The sequence below is a fragment of the Pan paniscus genome, chromosome X (assembly GCF_029289425.2).
Source record: "Pan paniscus chromosome X, NHGRI_mPanPan1-v2.0_pri, whole genome shotgun sequence".
NCBI lineage: Eukaryota > Metazoa > Chordata > Mammalia > Primates > Hominidae > Pan > Pan paniscus.
The window spans coordinates 135,976,502-135,985,302 of NC_073272.2; positions in this window are offsets into that span (position 1 = coordinate 135,976,502).

Genomic DNA, 8,801 nt, shown 5'->3' on the forward strand with positions numbered 1-8,801 from the left:
ACAAACAATCCTCTTACACTATTTTAGTTATTTTAAATTATTTTTGACTATAGTCACCTTGTTGTGCTAGCAAATACTAGGTCTTTCTCATTCTTTCTAACTATTTGTTTGTATCCATTAACCATCCCCATTCCCTCCCACCCACCACCAACTCTCCACTATCCTTCCCAGGCTCTGGTAACCATCCTTCTATTCTCTGTCTCCATGAGTTCAATTGTTTTGATTTTTAAATTCCACAAATAAGTGAGAACATAAGATGTATGTCTTTCTGTGCCTGGCTTATTTCACTTAACATAATAATCTCCAGTTCCACCCATATTGCTGTAAATGACAGGATCTCATTCTTTTTATGGCCGAATAGTACTCTATTGTGTATATATACACATTTTCTTTATCCATTCATCTGTTGATGGACACTTAGGTTGCTTCCAAATCTTGACTATTGTGACTAGTGCTGTAATAAACATGGCAGTGCAGATATCTCATCGATAGACTGATTCCTTTTCTTTGGGGTATATACCCAGAAGTGGGAATGCTGGATTTTATGGTAGCTCCATTTTTAGTTTATTGAGGAACCACCAAACTGTTATCCATAGCGATTGTACTAATTTACATTCCTGCCAGCAGTGTACGAAGGTTCCCTTTTCTCCACATCCTCACCAGCATTTGTTACTACCTGACTTTTTGATAAAAGTCATTTTAACTGGAGTGAGATGATATCTCATTGTAGTTTTGATTTGCATTTCTCTGATGATCAATATTGAGCACCTTTTCATATATCTGTTTGCCATTTGTATTTCTTCTTTTGAGAAATGTCTATTCAGGTCTTTTGCCCATTTTTAATCAGCTTATTAGATTTTTTCCTATACAGTTGTTTGAACTCCTTATATATTCTGGTTATTAATCCCTTGTCAGATGGGTGGTTTGGAAACATTTTCTCCCATTCTGTGTGTTGCCGCTTCACTTTGTTGATTGTTTCCTTTGTTGTGCAGATGATTTTTAATTTAATATGATCATATTTGTCCATTTTTGCTTTGGTTGACTGTGCTTATGGGGTATTACTTAAGAAATCTTTGCACAATCCAATGTCCCAAAAAGTTTCCCCAATGTTTTCTTTAGTAGTTCCATAGTTTGAGGTCTTAGATTTAAGTCTTTAATCTATTTTGATTTGCTTTTTGTATATGGTTTTGCGGGGTCTAGTTTCATTCTTTTGCTTATGGATATCCAGTTTTCCCAGCACCATTTACTGAAGAGACTGTCCTTTCCTCAGTGTAAGTTCTTGGCACCTTTGTAAAAAATGAGTTCACTGTAGATGTAGGGATTATCTCTGGGTTCTCTAGTCTGTACCCTTGGTCTATGTGTCTGTTTTTATCTCAATATCATGCCATTTTTTTGTTACTATATCTCTGTAGTATAATTTAAAGTCAGGTAATGTAATTTTTCCAGTTTTGTTCTTTTTGCTTAGGATAGCTTTGGCTATTCTGGATCTTTTGTGGTTCCATATAAATTTTAGGATTGGCTTTTCTAGTTCTGTGAAAAATGTCCTTAGTATTTTGATAGGGATTGCACTGAATCTGTAGATTGCTTTGGGTAATATGGACATTTTAACAATATTGATTCTTCCAATCCATAAACATGGAATATCTTTCCATTTTTTTGTGTGTCTTCTTCAACTTCTTGCATCAGTATTTTATAGCTTTCATTGGAGACATCTTTCAATTCTTTGGTTAATTCCTAGGTATTTTATTTTATTTGTACCTATTGTAAATGGGATTACTTTCTTGATTTCTTTTTCAAATTGTTTGCTGTTGGCAAATTGTTTGCTGTTGCTACTGGCCGGGCGCGGTGGCTCACGCCTGTAATCCCAGCATTTTGGGAGGCCGAGGCGGGTGGATCACGAGGTCAGGAGATCGAGACCACGGTGAAACCCCGTCTCTACTAAGAATACAAAAAAAAAATTAGCCGGGCGCGGTGGCGGGTGCCTGTAGTCCCAGTTACTCCAGAGGTTGAGGCAGGAGAATGGCGTGAACCCGGGAGGCGGAGCTTGCAGTGAGCCGAGATCGCGCCACTGCACTCCAGCCTGGGCGACAGAGCGAGACTCCGTCTCAAAAAAAAAAAAAAAAGAAAGAAAGAAAAAAAGAAATGCTACTGATTTTTGTATGTTGATTTTATATCCTACAACTTTACTAAATTTGCTTATCAGTTTTAATAGTTTTTTGGTGGAGTCTTTAGGTTTTTCCAAATACAAGACCATACCATCTGCAAACAAAGATAGTTTGACTTTTTTCTTTCCAATTTGGATGTTCGTTACTTCTTTCTCTTATTTGATTGCTCTAGCTAGGACTTGCAGTACCATGTTGAATAACACTGGTGAAAATGGACATTCTTGTCATGTTCCTTCTTAGAGGAAAGGCTTTCAGTTTTTCCCCATTCGGTATTATACTATTTACGGATCTGTCATATATGATGTTATTATGTCAAGGTATGTTCCTTCTATACCCAACTTTTTAGGGGTTTTACCATGAAGAGATGTTAAATTTCATCAAATGCTTTCTCAGCATTTGAAATGATTATATGGTTTTTGTCCTTCATTCTGTTGATATGAGATATTGCATTAATTGATTTACATGTATTGAACCATTCTTGCATCCCTGGGACAAATCCCACTTGCTCATGATGAATGATTTTCTAATGTGTTGTTGAATTTGGTTTGATAGTATTTTGTTTAGGATTTTTGCATCAACATTCATCAGTGATATTGGCCTGTAGTTTTCTTTTTTGTTGTGTCTTTGTCTGGTTTTGGTATCAGGGTTAATACTGATCTCATAGAATAAGTTTGAAAGTATTCCATCCTCTTCTATTGGAATAGTTTGAGTAGAATTGGTATTAGTTCTTCTTTAAATGTTTGGTCAAATTTAGTAGTGAAGCCATCAGGTTCCAGGCTTTTCTTTGCTGGGAGACTTTTTATTATGGCTTCAATCCCAGTACTTGCTATTGGTCTGCTCAGGTTTTGGATTTCTTCCTGGTTCAATCTTAGTAGGTTGTATGTGTCTAGGAATTTATACATTTCTTCTAGATTTTCCTATTTAATGATAGATAGTTGCTTATAGTAGCCACTAATGATCCTTTGAATTTCTGCAGTATCATTTGTAATGTCTCCTTGTTCATGTCTGATTTTATTTATTTAGGTCTTATTTCTTTTTTTCTTAGTCTGGCTAAGGGTTTAACAATTTTGTTTACCTTTTCAAAAAGTTGACTTTTTGTTTCTTTGGTCTTTTGTATTATTTTCTCAATTTCAAATTCCTTTATTTCTGCTCTGATCTTTATTGTTTATTTTCTTCTACTAATTTTGGGTTTGGTTTGCTCTTGCTTTTCTAGTTCTTTAAGATGCATCTTTAGGTTATTTGAAGTTTTTCCTTTTTTGACGTAGGCACTTACAGCTATAAGCTTTCCTCTTAGTACTGCTTTTACTGGATCTCATTGGTTTTGTTATTTTGTGTTTCCATATCATTTGTTTCAAGAATTTTAACATTTCCTTCTTAAGTTCATTTGCCATTTTGTTATTTGTTTTCTGGCTGTTTTGTGGCTTTCTCTCCTTTCTTTCCTTCCTTCCTGTTTTCCTTTCCATGAAAGGTGATTTTCTCTGGTGGTATGATTTAGTTTCTTGCTTTGATTTTTTGTGTATCTATTGTATGTTTTTTGATTTGAGGTTACCATGAGGCTTGCAAATGGTATCTTATGACCCATTATTTTAAGCTAATAACAACACCGTTTGCATAAACACACAAGCAAAACGAAAACTAATAAAAACTCTACAACTTAACTTTGTCCCCTCTGCCCCCTGACCTTTAAACTTTTTGTTGTTTCTATTTATATCTTATTGTATGGTCTATGTTTTCAAAATTTGTTTTAGTTATTATTTTTGTTTGGTTCATTTTTTAGTCTTTCTACTTAAGCTAAGAGTAGTTTGCACACCACAATTACACTGTTACCATATTCTGTGTTTTTCTGTGTACTTACTATTAGTGAGTTTTGTACCTTCAGACTTCTTATTGCTCATTAATGTCTTCTACTTTCTGGTTGAAATACTTCCTTTAGCATTTCTTGCAGGACAGGTCTGGTGTTGATGAAATTCCTCAGCTTTTGTTTGTCTGGGAAATTATTTCTCCTTCATGTTTGAAGGATATTTTCACTGAATATCCTGTTCTAGGGTAAAGGTTTTTTCCTTCAGCACTTTAAATATGTCATACTACTCTCTCCTGGCCTGTGAAGTTTCCACTGAAAAGTCTGCTGCCACACATATTGGAGCTCCATTGCATGTTATTTTCTTATTTTCTCTTGCTGCTTTTAGGATCCTCTCTTTATCCTTTACCTTTGGGAGTTTGATTACTAAATGCCTTGAGGTAGTTTTCTTTGTGTTAAATCTGCTTGGTGTTCTACAATCTTCTTGTATTTGAATATCATTATCTTTCTTGAGGTTTGGGAAGTTCTTTGTTATTATCCCTTTAAATAAACTTTCTACCCCATCTCCCTTTCTACCTCCTCTTTAAGGCCAATAACTCTTAGATTAGCCCTTTTGGGGCTATTTTCTAGAACTTGTAGGTATGCTTTATTGTTTTTTATTCTTTTTTCTTTTCTGATTGTGTATTTTCAAAAAGCCTGTCTTCAAGTGCATTAATTCTTTCTTCTGATTGATCAATTCTGCTATTAAAATATTCTGATGCATTCTTCAGTATGCCAATTGCAGTTTTCCGCTCCAGAATTTCTGCTTGATTCTTTTTAATTATTTTAGTCTCTTTGTTAATTTATCTGACAGAATTCTGAATTCCTTCTCTGTGTTATCTTGAATTTCTTTGAGCTTCCTCAAAACAGCTATTTTTGAATTCTCTGTCTGAAAGATCACATATCTCTCTGTTTCTGTAGGATTGATCCGTGGCACCTTATTTAGTTTATTTAGTGAGGTCATGTTTTCCTGGATGGTCCTGGTACTTGTAGATATTCATCTGTGTCTGGGCATTGAAGAGTTAGGCACTTATTGTAGTCTTCACAGTATGGACTTGTTTATATCCATGCATCTTGGGAAGGCTTCCCAGGTATTATACCACAATTGGTATTGTGTTGTGATCTTGGTGTTGTGATCTAGGCCATATCTGCGTTAGGGGCAACTCAAGACCAGTAACACTGTGATTCTTGCAGACTCATAGAGGTATCACCTTGATGACCTTGGATAAAATCCAGAAGAATCGTCTGGATTACCAGGCAAAGACTATTGTTCTCTTTCCTTACTTTCTCTCAAACAAATGGAGTCTCTCTGGTTCTGAGCTGGCTGAGGCTGGAGGTGGAATGACACAAGAACCCCTGTGGCCACCACCATTGGGACTGCACTGGTTCAGACCTGTAGCCAGTACTGCACTGGGTCTTGCCCAAGGCCTGCTGTAACTACTACCTGGCTACTGCCTATGTTCACTCAAAGCCCTGGGGCTCTACAGTCAGCAGGTAGAGAAGTTAGCCAGGCTTGTATCCTTCCCTTCAAGGTGGTGAGTTTCCCTAGGCCCTTGGCAGGTCCAGAGGTGCCATCTGGGAACCAGGGACTTGAATCACAAACCTTAAAAGTCTCCCTAGTGTTCTATTGTACTGTGGCTAAGCTGGTACTCACACTATGAGATGTAGTCCTTCCCACTCTTCCCTCCCCTTTCTACATGCAAAGGAGCCACACCCCATGGCTGCCACCAGCACAGGCCCATGGGGAGTACTGCCAGGTTACCACCGATGTCCTCTTAAGGCCCAAGGGCTCTTCAGTCATCTTGTGGTAAATGCTTCCTGGCCTGGGACTCACTCTTCTGGACAACGGGCTCTCCTCTGGCCCAGGGCAGGTCCAGCAATGCCACCCAAGAGCTAAGGCATAGAATTAGGGACCCCAAGAGCCCACTTGGTGCTCTATGCCCTTGTGGCTGAGCTGTTACCTAAGGTTCAGGACAGAGTCTCCTATACTTTTCCCTCTGCTTTTCTGAAGCAGAAGGAGTCTTACCACATAGCCACCATAGCTTGGAATGTGCTGAGTCTCACTTGAGGCCAGCTAGTTTCAGAATGTCACCCAAGGCCATGGCATCCTACCTGGGTATTGCTGCTGGTTTTCAGGGCCCAAGGGCTTTTTAGTCAGCAGGTGATTGGTCCTGCCAGGACTGGGTCCTTCCCTTCAAGGCAGTGGGTTCTCTTCTGGCCCAGGGTGTGTCTAGAAATGCTGTCTGGGAGCTAGGGCCTGAAAAGAGGGCCTCATGATGCTGAGTAGTGCTCTATCCTGCTGTGGCTGAGTTGGTATCCAAAATGCAAGACAAAGCCCTCTTTACTCTTCCCTCTCCTCTCAAGTGGAAGGAACGTGTCTCTTATGGAGCCATGGGCTATACAGCCTGGGGTTAGGAGAGGAGTAATGCCAGCACTACCTTAGCCACCCCAGATGGTGTTTCAGAAGATCATGTGTCCTTCACATCCACTGGCTTTGAGCCCAGTTCAGCACTAGGAGTTGCAGTCCTTTTGGCCTAGGCTACCTTTCAAGTTTATTTAGGGTTCCAGAGCCCTTGAGCCTATGGTTGGGAGGCTTGCCAGAACTCAAGTTCCAGTTGCTGGGATAGGTGATTGCCCTCCAGCTAGGGCTGGTTAAATATACCCTCCATGGGCAGTTGTCAGTTGACTTCAGTCTGGTTTTGCTTTCTGCTGTGACAGGGCAGCACAGAGTTCAATCCAATATCTCACAATCCCTGTGCTCTTCCTCTCCCAAGTGCACAGATTCTCTCTCCACCCCACACAGCTGCTCCATGGGGATGGGGAAGGGGTAGCATCAGCGATTCAAGACTGTCTTCCCTACCCCTTCCAGTGCCTCTTTCAGCGATAAGAAGTTAAAACCAGGTACGGTGAGTGCTCGTTTGATTTTTGGTTCTTATGAAGATTTGTATGTGTGTGTATATAGATAGTTGTTAAATTGGTGTCCTTGCAGGGGGTGGGAATGATTGGTGGAGTCTTCTATTCAGCCATCTTTCTCCATCCTCTATCACTATTTGTTTTCTGTTTTTATTTAGATTCAATGGGTACATGTCCAGGTTTGTTAAATGGGTATATTGCATGATTTTGAGGCTTGGGCCTCTAATGATTCCATTGCTCAAGTAGTGAACATAGCACCTGATAGGTAGTTTTTCAACCCTTGTTCCTCTCCCTCCTTTCCCTTCTTTGGAATACTCAGTTTTTATTGTTCCTACCTTTGTGTCTGTGTGTAGCCAACATTTAGTTCCCAGTTATAAGTAAGAACATGCCATATTTGGTTTTCTGTTCCTGATAATGGGATAATGGTTTCCAGCTGAATTCATGTTGCTGCATAGGACATGATTTCATTACTTTTTATGGCTGTGTAGTATTCCATGGTTTATATGTACCATATTTTCTTTATCCAATCCACTGTTGATGGGTACCTGGATTGATTTCATGTCTTTGGTATTGTGAATAGTGTTTGGATGAACATATGGGTGCATGTGTCTTTTTGGTAGAACGATTTATTTTCCTTTGGGTATATATCCAGTAATGGGATTGCTGGGTCGAATGGTAGTTCAACCCTTAGTTCTTAGAGAAATCTCCAAACTGCTCTCCACAGTGGCTGACCTAATTTACATTCCCACAAACAGTAAAGACATACACAAACAGTGTATGTGTTTATATATTTATAAATTGTCTCAAAGTTCTACTCAAATACGTTTAGTTATATTATTCTTCATTTTAATGATTCTGTATGCTTAGGAGTAAGTCAATGAGCCTATGTATTATATTTACAGCAGTTATACTTACCTTTTAGTTGAAAGCTGTGACCTTCCACTAATCTTTAAAGATGAGAAGTCTTTTCCTAATGCTACTGAGAACCTGGACTGAGAGTTAGGACAGCTGGGTTCTGGCCCTGGCTCTTCCACTAGCTAGCTGTGTCATCTTGAATCAGTCACAGCCCCTCTTCCCTGTTTCTCCAAGTCTCAGTTTCTGTATGTATAAAATAAGTTGATTCCTAAGGTCATTTTCAACTATGTAAGCCTGTATTTTGAAATAAATGTTGTAGCTATGAGAAAACCCATCAACAGTTGCCATATTGTGTCTCGAAGAAGAAGACAGGGTCTGGATAACTGAGGAGCAGAAGAGAGAACTGTGGCAGCCATTGAGGGCGCTGCCAGGAACTCCCTTCAAGAAAGAATTTGCCATTCAGTTGCAAGAAGTGTCGTTAGTTGAGTACTTCCACCTATTAGCACCTTAGGATCTGTTTCAGCTATGCTGTTTGTGGGCTTTCCCAGTCAATGGTTGAGCATTATATGGGTACTAGGGCCTGGCCATTTCTGCCCCAATGTGGGACTGCTCCAAGGGGCAATATTTGTTCCAGAACCCCTACTAATTTGGCTGAACTTTTGTCAGATCTGCATCTTGGTCTGAGTCTCTCCCTGCTCAATTCTTCTTCTTCCTTTTCTCTTTTGCAGGTGTTACTTACCAGGCCCCATAAACCCCTCACACCTTTAACTCCTCAGCTCCTGCTTTCTGGAGGACCTGCTGATACAAGGATATAGCGCACTTTAAGAGAAAATATAAAGGGAGAAATCCCAAGACTTATTGAATAGATGGTGATTAGACTAGTCTGGCTTAAGCAGAATATTTGGGTTGATGAACAGTTGAAAATTAAGCTGGCAAGATAGATTAAGGTCAAATTGATGGGTTGAATGACAGTGTCACTTAGGAGGCAGAGTTAAGGTTGGTGCCAGATTGGAGCCCTGGGCCAGCCCCAG